At 43.1% G+C, this 17748-nt stretch overlaps 1 protein-coding gene across 1 annotated transcript in view; it reads right to left on the reverse strand.

The window, feature by feature from the left end:
• The window catches only part of LOC307037398 (glycine receptor subunit alpha-3-like), a 238963-nt gene that overhangs the window by 177317 nt on the left and 43898 nt on the right, over nt 1-17748 (reverse strand). The window lies entirely within an intron of this gene.

A 17748-nucleotide genomic window follows, 5' to 3' on the forward strand; every position in this document is an offset into this window, starting at 1 on the left:
GTAAAAGAGTAAAACTTGTAAGACAAAAATGTAAACAACACCGGCCCATGCCTCAAAACACACACACAGGCGCGCCGCCAGGGATTTTGGGCCCCACGAAAATATGTCACATTGGTTACTTAAACATTTTTCTCTTAATGTTCTAAAATTGTTTGGCCCCCTGTCAGTCACGGGCCTTTAGAATCGTCCTAACTTTTCACCCCCTTACGGCGCCCCTGCACACACACACACACTGTCTGCTGTCTGTGTGAGTCTGCTTAACGATGGGGATGTGTCTTCGAGGAGTGTGCGAGTAGTGCTCGACATCATGTGGGTTTTTCTCTCTGAAACAGCCGCACAGTATTCCTGCCTGGCAGTGGATATTGATGCTCACTTCCACTACCAATGTGTGTAATAGAAGGGATGATATTCGATTAGAAATCACAGCGATTAGATTCCTATTGAGTTTGTTCCTTACACTATTATGAGAGTCAGTGGTCTCTATTTAAATGCAATGATGTTTGCCCTCAAAGCAAATGGACTCCATTTAATCAATATTGTTTTAATAATGATAATTATATTTGTTATTATTATTATTTAATATATAAGTAGGCCTATTGACATTTTGATAACAATAATTACTTTACAGTTTATTTTTGCAACAAAACAGCAAAGATGGCAAAAGTACACACATCCATCACTCAAGTAGAAAGAAGGGCAGAAAGTTGTACTGACTAAACTTCTTTACTCAAATAAAAGTAAAGAAGTATGGGCTTCGGAATGTACTCAAGTCAACAGTAGCCATAACTAACTGGTAACTGGACCTCACTTTATATTAATAGAAAATTAAATAACTTCTATTTCAAACTGTAACATTCAACAGTATCAAGGCTGAACTACCACTATTTAGAACATAAGCAGAGAAAAACATAGTGTAGTGAGGACAAGGAATAAACAAAAATATTTGCCATCACCTAGATGTCTCTGTTTTCAGTCATTTTCTTTCACTTTTTCATTTTCTTCTTTAGCCATGTTTCGTTGAAATAGCTTTATAGGCTAGTGGCGTGGTTTGAGATAAGTTCACATTGGTTGCTCTTCTTTACAGAAGACCAGGAAATGTTGGATACACCAATAGGCACACACTGACTCTAAATACAAATGAACACGCCATCAAATGCAGATTAAAACTAAAATAAAATGTAAGAAGTAGAAAAACGGGGGGTTACGTATTGTAACCCTAGTTATATAAGCGCAGGCGGAGCCCTCTACTGGACTCTATGGGTACTACTCTCATCAATAAAATGCTATGTTTCGTTCACACACACTGAAGTTGTATAAACGTAGCCGGCCAATCAGGGCGAGCCTACCTGAATGTGCGCGCAGGCTCACAGTATATAAGACAGCTACGTCTCCTGACTGTAATCCTACACCCTCTTCAGCGAGCGGCATAGGGAAGACAGGGCCCCTAGATAGAGGGCTTCACCTGTGCTTAAAAAACTAGGCTTATAATACGTAACCCCCCCTTTGATCTCACACAGGCTCCACCCTCTACTGGACTCTGTGGGTACAGTAGGTGGAGCCCCGATGAATAAACGCCCTGTCGCCCCACACATCAACCGACCACACTGCCCCTGACCGGCCTTTGGTAAACAGCCATCGCATCCCAACTTCTTATCACCCGGTTGTGACCGTTGAGAAGTCTGAGCCGCATGCTTACTTGGCTGGGTAGAGCCAATTGGTCTAAATAAGCCCATAGCTACACCCTGCGAGGGAAGCGTTGCCATGGCAACAGCATATGATGACATCCCATAATTGACATAGAGCTGTTGAGGGCCGGACCATTAATGATAGTCTGAAGTCTGGTGCCATTTGGACGATTTTCCATTGAATTACGACAACACCATGTTTCATGGCGAGGGACGCGTTGCCATGGCAACCAAATATGAGGACATCCCATAATACACCTAGATGTGTTGAGGGCTGCATCGTTATCAGACCTTAGAAGTTTTGGGCCGTTTGGAGCATGTTAACTGGAGTTATGAGAAAACCGTGTTTCACGGCGACCATTTTGTTACCATAGCAACGAGATTTGACGAAATCTCAAAACTGACATATATATGTGTCGAGGGCTTCACAGTTAGCACACATGTAATGTTTGAACAGTTTTTGACCATATACACAGGACTTATAGCAATATCGTGGTTAACGGCGAGGGGTGTGTTGCCATGGCAACAGCTTTTGGGTAAAACTCCCTATTGTCATATTGAGGTGTTGAGGGCCGGACCATTAGCCATCATCTAAAGTCTGGTGCCGTTTGGACGATTTTCCATTGAATTAGGACAACACCGTGTTTCATGGCGAGGGATCTGTCGCCATGGCAACGGCATATGATGTCATCCCATGATTGGTGTAGAGCTGTTGAGGGCCGGACCATTAGCCATCATCTGAAGTCTGGTGCCGTTTGGACGATTTTCCATTGAGTCAACACAACATCGCATTTTTTGGCGAAGGATGCGTTGCCATGGCAACGACATATGAGGACTTCCCATAATTGACATAGAGCTGTTGAGGGCCAGACCATTAGTCATCATCTGAAGTCTGGTGCCGTTTGGACGATTTTCCATTGAACTAGGACAACACCGTGTTTCATGGCGAGGGATGCGTTGCCATGGCAACGGCATATGATCACATCCCATAATTGGTGTAAAGCTGTTGAGGGCCGGACCATTAGCCATCATCTGAAGTCTGGTGCTGTTTGGACGATTTTCCATTGAATTACGACAACACCAGGTTTCATGGCGAGGGATGCGTTGCCATGGCAACGGCATATGATGACATCCCATAATTGGTGTAAAGCTGTTGAGGGCCGGACCATTAGCCATCATCTGAAATCTGGTGCCGTTTGGACGATTTTCCATTGAACTAGGACAACACCGTGTTTCATGGCGAGGGATGCGTTGCCATGGCAACGGCATATGATCACATCCAATAATTGGTGTAAAGCTGTTGAGGGCCGGACCATTAGCCATCATCTGAAATCTGGTGCCGTTTGGACGATTTTCCATTGAATTACGACAACACCAGTTTTTTTGGCGAGGGATGCGTTGCCATGGCAACGGCATATGATGAAATCCCATAATATCCTTAGTTGTATTGAGGGCTGCATCGTTATCAAACCTGTGAAGTTTTGTGCCGTTTGGAGCATGTTAACTGGATTTATGAGAAAACCGTGTTTCACGGCAACGACATTTGACGAAATCTCAAAACTGACACATATATGTCTCGAGGGCTTGACGGTTAGCACACATGTAATGTTTGAACAGTTTTTGACCATATACACAGGACTTATAGCAATATCGTGGTTAACGGCGAGGGGTGTGTTTGCCATGGCAACAGCTTTTGGGTAAAACTCCCTATTGTTATATTGAAGTGTTGAGGGCCGGACCATTAGCCATCATCTGAAGTCTGGTGCCGTTTGGACGATTTTCCATTGAGTTACGACAACACCAGGTTTATTGGCGAAGGACGCATTGCCATGACAACGGCAGATGAGGACATCCCATAATTGACATAGTGCTGTTGAGAGCCAGACCATTAGTCATCATCTGAAGTCTGCTGCCGTTTGGACGATTTTCCATTGAATTAGGACAACACCGTGTTTCATGGCGAGGGATCTGTCGCCATGGCAACGGCATATGATGTCATCCCATGATTGGTGTAGAGCTGTTGAGGGCCGGACCATTAGCCATCATCTGAAGTCTGGTGCCGTTTGGACGATTTTCCATTGAAAATAAGCGTCCCTCAGGTCGATGGCTTGTGAACCAATCGCCCGGCAATCGCCCGGCTGTACCACTTTCAGTGACTGTAGGAATCCAAACCACTTCGTCCTGTAACAGGCTGTGGTGGATCCCGCCCTTGCTGCCTAGATAGTCTGTATAACTTGTCAGACAGTCCACCCCTTCTCAGCCTGTCCCTCTCAGTAGCCAAGCCTGGAGAGATTGGCACAGAGTGGGTAACGCCCCTATTGCACCCGCTTCCTCAGACAGCGCCCCCGGAATTGAGGAACTGTCCAGAGCTGGCCCACCATCATCTGTGTCACTTCTGTGTACCACGGCGCCGAGCGGCGACCAGAATGACCGACAACTGTTCTCATCTCAACCCCCTCCAGGAGTGTGGCATGAGACGCAGCGGTGGAAAGGCGTAAAGCATGTAAATAGGATAGCCGGAATGTGGGGGGCCTTTAGAGATAAAAACATTCTCTGAGGCCCACAAACACAGGTTCTCCGCTACGCTCAACAAGGCGGCGGAGCTGACTCCGTCCTGCATGTTGATGTAAGCCACTGTGGTGCGGTTGTCGCTCCTCACCAGCACATGTTTGACCTGTAGTAAGGGTTTGAAGTGCTGTAGGACCAGTACTACTGCCCGTAGCTCTAGAAGGTTGATATGCTGAGTTTCTGTCAGAGGCCAGCCACCACCTATAGCTCTCTCTAGGCGGGTCCTCCCCCATCCTGTCACGGATGCATCTGTGAACACCATGATGTAGGAGGTCACCCGCCCCAGGGGAGTTCCCCTCCGCAGATGCTTTGGGGACCCCCAGTATCGGAGGTTGCCCTCCACTGAGGGGGGGATGGTCACAAGACGTTGTTTGTGCATCTCTGGATCTAAACGAAGGCCGGCAAACCACCTCTGCAGGCGACCCAACCCCTGCGGTACCAAAACGTGAGCAGCCGCCATGAGACCCAGAGTCTGCATGAAGGTCAAAGCTGTCACAGTTGCCCCCTGTCGCAGTCTGCAAACTGCCTGAAGCAGGAATGTCTGTCTGCTCTCTGACAGGGTGGCACGTAGTCTGCCTGCATGGAGTGAGTGAATGGGGGCGTACACCTCACTCTTGATGGGGGCTGCATCCACTGCTTTTCTTCCAATTGACCGCAAACCCCCAACTTGGTTAGGTGTAAGATCAATTGGGCTTTGTGGAACATCTGCCCATTTCCCGGACCTGGCCATGAATAGGAGGTTGTTGAGATAAAAGAAAACCCTCATGCCATGATCGCGAAGCGGCTGAAGCGCTGTTGTCACACATTTGCTGAACGTGCATGGGGACAGGGAGTAGCCGAACGGTAGTCTGTTGTACTCGTAGGCTATCCCCTGGAAGGCAAAACGCAAATACTTCCTGTGTTTTGGCTTTCTAGCAATTTCGACATGAAAATAAGCGTCCCTCAGGTCGATGGCTTGTGAACCAATCGCCCGGCTGTACCACTTTCAGTGACTGTAGGAATCCAAACCACTTCGTCCTGTAACAGGCTGTGGTGGATCCCGCCCTTGCTGCCTGGATAGTCTGTATAACTTGTCAGACAGTCCACCCCTTCTCAGCCTGTCCCTCTCAGGAGCAAAGCCTGGAGAGGTTGGCCCAGAGTGGGTAACGCCCCTATTGCACCCGCTTCCTAAAACAGCGCCCCCGGAATTGAGGAACTGTCCAGGGCTGGCCCACCATCATCTGTGTCACTTCTGTGTACCACAGCGCCGAGCGGCGACCAGAATGACCGACAACTGTTCTCATCTCACCCCCTCCAGGAGTGGGGCATGAGACGCAGCGGTGGAAAGGCGTAAAGCATGTAAATAGGATAGCCGGAATGTGGGGGGCTTTAGAGATAAAAACATTCTCTGAGGCCCACAAACACAGGTTCCCCGCTACGCTCAACAAGGTGGCGGAGCTGACTCCGTCCTGCATGTTGATGTAAGCCACTGTGGTGCGGTTGTCGCTCCTAACCAGCACATGTTTGACCTGTAGTAAGGGTTTGAAGTGCTGTAGGACCAGTACTACTGCCCGTAGCTCTAGAAGGTTGATATGCTGAGTTTCTGTCAGAGGCCAGCCACCACCTATAGCTCTCTCTAGGCGGGCCCTCCCCCATCCTGTCACGGACGCATCTGTGAACACCGTGATGTAGGAGGTCACCCGCCCCAGGGGAGTTCCCCTCCGCAGATGCTTTGGGGACCCCCAGTATTGGAGGTTGCCCTCCACTGAGGGGGGGATGGTCACTAGACGTCGTTTGTGCCTCTTGGGATCTAAACGAAGGCCGGCAAACCACCTCTGCAGGCGACGCAACCCCTTCGGTACCACAACGTGAGCAGCCGCCATGAGACCCAGAGTCTGCATGAAGGTCAAAGCTGTCACCGTTGCCCCCTGTCGCAGTCTGCAAACTGCCTGAAGCAGGAATGCCTGTCTGCTCTCTGACAGGGTGGCACGTAGTCTGCCTGCATCGAGCAAAATCTCCAGATACCCCACCTGCTGGTGAGGTATGGGACTGCTCTTATTCCAATTGACTGAATCCCAACTTGGTTAGGTGTAGGATCAATTGGGCTGTGTGGAACATTGCCCATTCCCTGGACCTGGCCATGACTATGAGGTTGTTGAGATCAAATAAAACCCTCATGCCATGGTTGCAAAGCGGCTGAAACGCTGTGGCCACACATTTGCTGAACGTGCGTGGGGACAGAGAATATCCGAACGGTAGTCTGTTGTACTCATAGGCTATCCCCTGGAAGGCAAAACGCAAATACTTTCTGTGCTTTGGAGTAATTTTGACATGAAAGTGAGTGTCCCTCAGCTCGATGGTTTGTGAACCAATCGCCTGGCTGCACCAGTTCCAGTAATTGTTTTATCGTTAACATATGGACATTTTTGCAGAAAATGTACTGATTCAGGATGCGGAGACCCAGAATGGGTCTGAATTCTCCTGTCTTCTTGGAAACCATGGATGTACAGGGAGTAAAGCCCCTTTTCTCTGTCTTGAGAGTGCACAACAGACACCGCCTGTTTTTGCATCCACTGCACACATAATCTGAAATAACAACTCATATTTCTCGCATCAAATGACATGAAAACCCATTTTAATGGCCAAACTAACTTTAAAATAGGCATTTTCCACCGAGAATAAAACGAAGTTCGGCCATGTTTTTTTTTCTCCAGGAAGAGATTTGAAGATCACGTGACATAGACGCCAGCCATTGGAATGAATGGTGAAAAAAAACGGGGTTTGTCAAAAAGAGCATAAGGTGTAGTCCTAAACGATAGCTGGGGATTCTGGGTAATGTAGTGTCTTCTGCCATCCTTTACTCCGAAAAAATATGTGTTTCTCCGAATCGAAGGGGAAAAATACAAAAGCATTGCACACAATTTAAACCAATCAATGTTGTGTAATTAATAGGGATAATCTGGTGTTTTTTAGTCGATGAGTAGTGCAGATATCACTGTAAAATCAATTGACAGTAAGGGGAATACTTACTTCCGGGTGTACAATTTTCCGTTATCCAATGGGAACGGACGCTCACATTGCCTTTAAGGGCAGCCGACACAAACGAATGCCGTGCTTCCATGAACGTCAAATCCCGCCGCAGATGGGAATACATTGCAATCAGTTGAAAGCTATTTGCATCCCTTTATGAAGCGGAAGGAGCCTAGGAGCGTCACAACTGCACGCCACGGGACCCTGAACAAACGTCGCTCCTGGACGATTATGGATTGAGAGTGTGTTGCTCTGGGAAGCAGCAGGTCCAGGTGATGGTGGGAGTGGAACATCTGTAACACTGCTGCTGCCTGTCTGTTAGTGAAGGGAGCGCTTGATTTGGAATGCAGCAGGTTTTCTATGACCTGAGAACGCATTTGAATTACATTTGATTTTAAAAGTATTTTTTTATGCATTGTTAAAGAGGTAAGATGCTGATGAGGGAGGAGTGTTGGCCTACGTGCCGGGAATGGCCCAATTTAACCCCTGATGTTATGTTGTTGGTTCATTTTGTCAGAACATTTATACTGCTGGGACTGCAAAACTGGACCCAGCCCACAACAATGACTCGGTTGTGGCTGACCACTGTCAATGAACACACAATTCTTCAGTCACAATTGACCAAGCATGGTGAATAAACCAGTCAAGTGTTGCCAGCACGCAGCCACTGTTTACCTTCATCATATCTGCTCAAAACCACAGCTGCTGCTACAGTCCGAACTCTACACACATCTGATGCTCGCTTATCATTACATCAAATTCTGCTTCAATGATGAAGGAGACGTCCGGTCACCAGGGTGCATTATTTCCTCTTTCAGATTGAGAATTGTTTTTTAGACTTTACGCACAGTGGTATTGAGTAAGTAAAAACACGGATGCTTATATGAACTGCAATTGTTATATATTTTTCAAGAAAAAAAGTCCAGAAGTCTTGTTCCAGTGCCCTCCGGCAGCACTACACAAGGAAACGCAGGAGCCCTCAGCATCCGTGTTACACTGCCTTAATCCTCCTAGTGTGCAATTTAAATGGTGATGTCTAAATTAAAAAAGCGTAGTCAAAATTAATGTGTGATTCTCCAAAACTGACTGATGGCAAGTCTGCCCCTGCCTACTTATAATACGACCAAATCATTTAAAAAATGAATTACACATAAAAAGGATGACTTCCATAAATGTCTTAAATAGTAATAATAATGTAATACTAAAATTGAATGCTTCATTTTCTCCAACATAGCTAAACCATGTAAAAATATACAGTACTTTAGTACACTTTAGGAATACATATTACTGGTAACACTGCAGAAAGATTTAGAAGATAATTAGATAACATATTTAATATCCAGGAAGGACACTACTGGCTATCCATATGACAATTGTCCTTTTCTGAATGTTGTATTATTGAAGAAAAGGACATAAAGACTAGAACTCTTAAAATCCTTTTCTTGTAAATGTGTTTGCTTGAACCGGTTGAAGGCAGGAAGCAATCTTGCTTGAATCATCTTGAGTCAGGAGAAACACTTTACAGAATCAATAAATAAATAAACAGCAATAAAGCAATGGCACCTTCTCCCAATCCCCACCAAATACCCCCGCACCCTTTTTTTTTGGACCACATGCATATTTGATCTCAGCAAAAATAATAGAGAGCAATGGTGATCCAGTGTCTGTTCCTGATGTAACCTCATTCATAATCTCAATGGTAACCACAGCAATAACAGAAACAGGGCCGTTCTCAACAGTCGATTGTCTAATATCATCGGTTATTTAATATTTTACTAGCCTTCAACAAGTTTCCCAAACATCAATCAACAAAAGAGGAAGTAAAGTCTGAGGGACTTAACTTGGCAAATACAAAGCCAGAGCTTTCTCCACAGGGCTGCAGATACATCTGCGAGCATTAACATTCTGCAACAGGGAAAACACATATTTGTATCCAATTACCATTGGCACTAAGCAAAGAATACAGCGTCTGCCCCTTATAAAACCGTAAAACTCAGACAGAGTAAGGGGAGGACAAAATGCCTCTAACCCAGAGTGTGGACCTGGGAACTAGACAAGGTCAGAAGTGTCTACAGTAAGAGAGAGAAGCAAAGGCTGTTTGTAGACAACAGAGATAAGAGCTAAAAAGTGTAATATCATTGCCTTAGAACAGGGCTTTGGTACACTTTGGACAAAACTGAGTTAATGCCAGCAACTCTCTAACAACAGGGCTGCCAACCTTTGAGTTCAGCTTGGAATGAGATTTTTTTTTGGTGATCCGAAAAAAGAAACCTTCATGTGTACAGTGTTACAAATGTATTGAAGATGTACAAACAAGGGTTTCCCATTAATGTACCGGGCGCTCCAGTGGAATACGCACATACACAGTGTACCCGCGACTCTTACAATGAAGGCTCGATAATCAGCTCACAGCATATAAAATGGCATATAGGCGTAAGCAGAGGTAAAGTGCTATTGTTTTGATGTGTGTAGTGAGTTTGTTAGAAATACAGATGTAGCACTGAATTTCGGACTCCAGCTTACAGCTTCCTGCCTACGGCCTGCCAAAGACCAGTATAGAGGAATGTTAAGCCCTCCCACTATTTTCCAAGAGGGCGTTGCCAGATTTTCAATTTCAGGTTTTAACCAGGAGATGGCGCTTCATTCACAAATACAGAAAGACAAGTTTCATGGACTTTCAGTTGTGTTTTGAAGAGCATTTGAACACATCAATATTTTAGATCAATTAAAGTATATCTAATCTTGTAATTCAATAATATATAGTCTTTATATATTAAATAATCATAATTATAATGTAAATGTTTACATTACACTTCTTTATTTGTTATGCTCATACTTTAACCTTTACAATCGTTTGCTTTAATATGCAGTATATTTTTGTGTTTGCTTCCTCCTGCTCCCTTTCGGACACATACTGTATGATTTATTATTATTATTAATATGAAGATATTATTAAGATAAGATAAGATGTTACTTTATTGATTGAACATTTTAGTTTAGAATGTGCTGTCCCACGGTAATTCAGAAGGCTCACAGGTCACATTCCGACCATTATTTAAAACAATAGGTGCTTTCACACCTTCTACAGTTTGATTTGTATAGAGGGACCTCTGTGGCCAGTGTTCGAATTACCCATTTGCTTTCGGGGAGCCCTATTTTTCAGAGCACATCCTGCTACTAAATATGTCACACGCACGCTCTGTTGACTGGCGCAGCAGCGCGGATGCGATCAATTGCTATAAAAACACTCTTCTACTAATACAGACGGTGTCACTATGCCGGTGGATGTGGCCGTTGTTGAAGCCTCTTCAGGCTCCGCATCGGCAGGCCTCTCCCTCGGTGTGGAGCTGTCAAACTCGACCCTAACGCCGCTTACAGCCGGCCAACTAAAAGTTGTTTTCCGTTCACGTTGTCATTTTTAGACTCCTTCGCTTCTTTGCTTGTGAATCCAAAATCTGTGACGCTTGGCTGTTTTCGTTTTGCCATATTTTTTATTACACAGCCACAGTTAAAAAAATATCAATATGAACATTTCAAATACCGCGCCGGCATCACCGCCATAACCATAGCAACGTAAGTAAGAATGCAGCGCCGCCACGTACAGATGGCAACACCCAGACATATTCACAAATATAAAACAAATATTCAGAAACTATAATGAACAATAACTATTATTTATTTCAAGAACTGTTATTTACAGAAACTCAACATTTCTAATCTGTGTGACACAAATATGCACGATTGTTTTGGGCTCCCCATATTTATCTCAAAGTCAGCCATCAAGGGAGCTCCCTCCCTCTTCGGGGCAGCCAAGCTCCCCCTAGCTCCCCCCCATTTCGAACAGTGTCTGTGGCTGAATGGCCAGCGATTAGGTGCGGCGCATTTATCATAGGTGATCAGAGCTAACTGCCTGCCGTCAGATTTCATTTAAAAAACAGATCTGATTTTAAGACTATTTCTGCACTCATAAAGAATGATAAGAATAAGAATAATGCGAATTGAACTGGTTTCATTAATTAGTGAGTTTATTTAACACTAGAACCGCCAATCGGGTCAATTTGTGTGATGTGTGTTGTGTGTGTGCAATGTAACTTTTTTTCAATAAAATATTAAAGTTTCCCAGTACGTGACTTTTCCTGAAAGTGTGTTATGTAGCACCCTATGTTGTTAAAAATTGCATTCTAATAGCGGGATTTGACGGGTTTAGGTAGGCCTATACAAAAACCTCTGGCGGTTCTAGTGTTAAGGTAATTAGGTACAGTAGAAGCCCTTTTTTATCAGTAACAAATTTAGCAGTTGAACATAAAAGTCAACTAACTGAGGGTCACTTGCAATGACAGTGTTGTGTCTAACTGTAAGCTTGTCACTCAGAGTAACCTACCGTTAATTTAGCTGCTGGAGAAGAAAGATCAAGGGGGGAGGGGGGGAGAGAGCATTGGTTGATGGGCCATTAGTTGTGTAAATACACAGCTGAGAGCTGCCGTTTCATTCAGACTGTTTAAAAAACTGTAACAACGGACTATTTTTCTTAGCGGATGCATGTCAATTTAAATCAATACAACTATTTTTTAAATCAATACATACAACTATTTTTTAAATCAATAAAAACATTTTCTAAATCCATAAAAGCATTTCAATTAATATTGGGAGTCATGTCGTTACTTTGTTGAGAATGTGGCCGTGTAATAAGCAGGATAATTTGCAGCGACTTGTTCCTTATGGGGAAAATAACACCCGTCATGTGTGTGTAGAGGTGTGTGTGGTTAAAACACTTTCATGAAGTGAAGGAATTTCCTTCTATAAAACAGCTGTGGGCAACAGTGAGTGTCACGGACATGAATTCATAGATCAAGGCAGACTGGTGCACACACTCTCCTGTCCTGCCAGGCGACACGCCCGTTCTAAGCCGTGTCCCTCACTCCTCACATCCCAAGCATCCCCACAAGTGTATTATGTTGTTACATCGTTTCAGATGTTATGTTTCAGTTGTGCTCTGTCTATGTTCAGTGATGCAAACTTGTCACCTTTCGGCGAAATTCGCCGTTTTGAATCCAAAATAAGTCGTTTGTGTGATTCATGTAGATCTGCAATACAAATATTTTTGGGGTATGGGGGGGGCTGGGACCCGGAGTAATCTGCGGCCGTGAGCTGTTATGTGCCATCATGACACGCTTGGTGTTCTTTTTTTATATATTATAATGAAGTACGAGCTGTGTGCTCGAGTCTTCCTGCCTGTCGGCTCTGCTCATGGATTATAATAAGGCTCTGCTGCTCCGAATTGATGGTCTAGCTTCAGCAGCTACATTACCTACGGGTGCGTTTGTTAATATTAACTGTGCGTCCGGAGTCACTGTGGCACAGACTGGACCACTGGTGAACAGCTGTTAGAACGGGCTGTTCAGGTGTTCAGAGCAGAGCTCCCTGTCGGAGCGGCAGAGCGTGATGTGAACTGAAAAGTTTTTCTGTGGCAATATTATTTAAGGAATCGTTGAGCTAGCTAGCTAGCATACATTGTCACTATCTGCTAACGTTAGCTTTAGCCTTCTATTTCTAATAGTTTTTTTCATAGGCTATAAACAGAGGTGGTATAAGTATATATATATTGTACTTGAGTAAAAGTAGAAGTACTCAGGTCTTGTACTTGAGTAAAAGTAGAAGTACTCAGATCTTGTACTAGAGTAAAAGTAGAAGTACTCAAATCTTGTACTTGAGTAAAAGTAGAAGCACACAGATCTTGTACTAGAGTAAAAGTAGAAGTACTCAAATATTGTACTTGAGTAAAAGTAGAAGCACTCAGGTCTTGTACTTGAGTAAAAGTAGAAGCACACAGATCTTGTACTTGAGTAAAAGTAATAGTCCCAGAGTGTAGGAATACTCTGTTACAGTAAAAGTCCTGCATTCAAAATGTTCCTCAAGTAAAAGTAGAAAAGTATTATCATCAAAATATAGTGAAAGTAGCGACAGTAAAAGTAGTCATTGTGCAGATTGGTCCATTTCAGAATAATAGATATGATATGTTTTATAATGATTGATCATGAAAGTGTTCTCAAAGCTGGTAAAGGTGCAGCTAGTTTGAATGACTTTGTATACTGCAGGGTAGCTTGTGGATTTACTCCAGGTGGAACTAAAGTCTGATTTAACACTTGATTATATTTCACTTAATTAATCCAGACCTGTGAAGTAACTAAAGGTATTAAATACATGTAGTGGAGTCAAAGTACACCATGTACCTCTGAACTGTAGTAGAGTAGAAGAACAAAGTAGCAAAACATTGAAATACTTAAATAAAGTACAAGTATCTCAACATTGTGCCCAAGTATAGTACTTGTTGAGTTTATGAACTTAGTTACTTTACAACATGTGGCTATAAAGATAAAAAGACTTAAGCCTTGCACAGAGGCACGAAAACACATTTTCAAAATGCTCAACAGTGCTGCCAAAATTATAAACGGACTGCTCCACAATTTAAAATAAATGCTTTTATATATTTCTATTAGATGTGACTCTTTGGCGTTTCTGTTATTATTAACACTGCTGCTTTAGTTGTTCTGACTGCTAAAATCCTCTGTCATTCCGTGGGGTGGGGGAGCCGGGGGCTCGGATCCTTGTCACCTTTTTCATACCTGATGAGTCTGCATCCCTGTATGTTAAAAAGCCTCAGTCACCTTAATTCATGTAATAAAAACATCTCAGGTCAGTAACACTCAAAGATAAATGTGCAATACCATGTTCAGCTATGTTACTATTTATAATGTTATTGTTGTACGATGTACATATTGAAATGATTTCTTAACTTACAGTAGGCTATTTTTTACAATGTGTGTTGGAAGGATTTATTAAATTACAATGAATATTGTCATTGTTGAAGGCTTTTAGAGAAGGGTGAACAATAAGCCTGAATTACATAACATTTTATACCTAAAAACATAAAAGCCACAATAAATAAATCACAATTATTCTAGTTATTTTTACCTCCCGTATTGCTTTCAACCCACCAGCTTTTATGGTGTTGTTACGTCACTAACTGTAAGCTTGTCATTTACAGTCTATGGTCACTCAGAGTAACCTACTGTTAATTTAGCTGCTGGAGAAGAAAGATCAGGGGGGGGGGGGGAGGGGGGGAGAGAGCTGTGGTTGATGGGCCATTAGTTGTGTAAATACACAGCTGAGAGCTGCCGTTTCATTCAGACTGTTTAAAAAACGCTAAGAACGGACTATTTTTCTTAGCGGATGCATGTCAATTTAAATCAATACATAAAACTATTATTTAAATCAATAAAAACATTTTCTAAATCCATAAAAGCATTTCAATTAATATTGGGAGTCATGTTGTTACTTTGTTGAGAATGTGGCCATGTAATAAGCGGGATTATACTTAAAGTTCAGGGTAATCAACTGTTAAAAACATACTGTTCAATATTTTTTTTTCAATAAATTGATGTTTTCAAAGTAAATAAATAATCGTTTTTAATAATGGTGATATCAATTATTGACCCAAATAATCGAGATTATGATTTTTGCCATAATCGAGCAGCCCTAGTCTCTAGCAAAAACATCTTTAAGAGATGACATGAGCAGCCCTACCAGCATTTGCCATGGTGGCCAAAACATTTTAATTTGGTCTTAAATTGTAGTTCAACATTTATTTCCTGTTACTTCTGGACCATGACGGTGGGCCAGCCTTTAATGTTTAACTGAGTGGAATATGTTGAATATGTTTTACCAAAATGTTGACTATGTTAAGGAGTTTTCAGGTTGTGACAGTGCACTGCAACATGTTTGTTGATCTTGTTTATTGGTATTTATTATTTTGATAAATGTGTGCAGTGACAGTGTGCAACCCGATTTTGACAGGATAAAAACGGGTGACTTTTAGAATTGAGTAACATTCTGTTTTTAGACTTCTCTGTTTCAGTGTGTGTACTCTGTATAAATGCTCTGTAGTTGATCTGATTGAAATTGTGATTTTAAATCTCAAAACCGCTACAGTATCTGTCAGGCAGAAACTTGGGACAACTCATTTGACTGAAACCTTAAAACTGAACTAACTGACTGATAGGGTTAACTTTGATTTAAACATTTGTAGAATACGAAGAGCTTTATTGAGTAGGTGTAACTGTATTAAGGGTTAAACTCATAACTTTATAACTTAGGGTTTAATGTAATTTTAAAACCATTGTGACACTGAAAAGACAATAACAACTCAGGAGGGAGGCAGTCGAGATTTCCTTTTGAGGGCCACCAGCTGCAGAGAGTTAACTAATTAAAGGGGCGTGGCCCCACAGCTGTGAGAAATCAGCAATCAGGTGTCCATTTTAGGTAGCTCTTTCCTGGAGCTTCAGCATCAGACGAAGACTGACAAAGACAAAGGAGTCATGTTGGAGTCACGAGGAGGCAAATCCTACTCTAAGTAGTGATGGCGAGATGAAGCCTTATGAAGCTTTGAAGCTTTCCAGCCAATTGGTTCGCAAAAGGGTTCATCTCATGAGGCTGCATTTGAATCATTTGAACACAAACCCCCTGCTGGTCAAAGTGTGGAAAACAGGCAGATTTGACATTTCAACAGTGTGCTCTATCTCATACTGAGTTCCCAATGAGTAAAGCCTTAGAATAACTCTAAACAACGAACATAAAATCATATGTTCATGCTAACAATATTGTTTTTATTCCAGTTTAATGATTGTGATTGAAAAGCCTAAGGAGGCTGGTAAACATTGCAAAGAGGGATTTGTATTCCTTAGTAATATTCATAAACTTAACCATGTTGTAGCCTGAGAAAGGCTAAACATGGTCCGACCTCTATATAAGTGAGGTTCTGAGCTCTTTTAATTCCATCGTGTCACGAGTGTACAGGAGGGGTAATATGGGTAATATGGTTCTTATTATTTCACCATGGGTATTATGAGCGTTGTGGTTCAACGGTTCAACCGATCTGAATCGCTTCAGGAAGCAGTCACGTGGTATCGACAGGCAGCGAGGCTTCGTTTGTCATCGATGACGTCACTTGGCCAAAACGATACATGCTTCACAAAAAGCTTCGGGGATTACCCAATACACGCTCCGAAGCCTCGTTGCAATACGTAACATCACTAGAGCTAAGTATCGCTGGTGTTTTATTTGATTTTCTTTAGTTTTTTATCCCCTCATGCTATAATCATGTGTATTTTCTCCATTCCTGTTTATGTGTCTTCTCGCAATCATCACTGGCCCCCGTGTATCTCCTAATCGATATAACCGGCCTGCTCTCGTCTATCCCACATGATCCACTGAGATCCAACATCTAGTTACAGGGGGCCTGTGGAACTGCTGACAAGACTGAACTGCTTTTCCTTCCGGGAAAAGATTGTCCCACTCTTGACATAACAATCAACATCGGCACCTCTGTTGTTTCCCCAACTCAGACGGCAAGGAATCTGGGTGTGACCCTAGATAACAACCTGTCCTTCACTGCAAACATCGCTGCTACAACCCGCTGCTGCAGATACACTCTTTACAACATCAGGAGGATACGTCCCCACCTGACCCAGAAAGCGACGCAGGTTCTGGTCCAGGCTCTCGTCATCTCACGCCTACACTACTGCAACTCCCTCCTGGCTGGTCTACCTGCATGTGCCATCCGACCTCTGCAGCTCATCCAGAATGCAGCGGCTCGTCTGGTCTTCAACCTTCCTAAATGTTCCCACACCACGCCGCTCCTCCGCTCCCTTCACTGGCTTCCAGTAACTGCTAGAATCCACTTCAAGACAATGGTACTTGCGTACCATGCTGCGAATGGATCTGGCCCTTCCTACATCCAGGACATGGTTAAACCGTAAACCCCAGCACGTGCACTCCGGTCTGCATCAGCCAGACAGCTCGCTGCAGCCGCACTGCGAGGGGGACCCAATTTCCCATCAGCAAAAACACGTCGGTTTGCTATCCTGGCTCCAAAATGGTGGAATGAGCCCCCCATTGAAATCAGGACAGCAGAAGGCTTACACATCTTCCGGGGGAGACTGAAAACTCATCTCTTTCGACTCCACTTTGAGCGATAGAATTAATAACAAAGCACTTATATACGAATAAAGGACTGGCTTATCTAAAGGTAGTTGAGTAGCACTTGAAATGTTTTTGCTCTATGAAACCTGATGTACTTATTTGATTCTGTTTTCTTCAAGTTTGTATCTTGTTGGTCGAACGCACTTATTGTAAGTCGCTTTGGATAAAAGCGTCAGCTAAATGCAATGTAATGGAATAATATGTATTTAAATGTAGATATGAATGTATAATTTATTTTATTTTCTATTGGTTTTTCAGTTGATTACCCTGAACGTATAGTTCAACAGTTAAAAAGTTCAAATTTGTATTAAAGTACAATAAATGATCGCATTTAATAGTAGTAGTACTGGTACCGCTTTCGTCTCATTAGTATGCATGAAAAGTGACAGGTGGGCCCGCCCCCAATTACGCAAATGAGCTAAGTCCAGCCTCCCTTTGTTCGAGGTGG

This window comes from Notothenia rossii, assembly GCF_949606895.1.
Source record: "Notothenia rossii genome assembly, chromosome: 1".
NCBI lineage: Eukaryota > Metazoa > Chordata > Actinopteri > Perciformes > Nototheniidae > Notothenia > Notothenia rossii.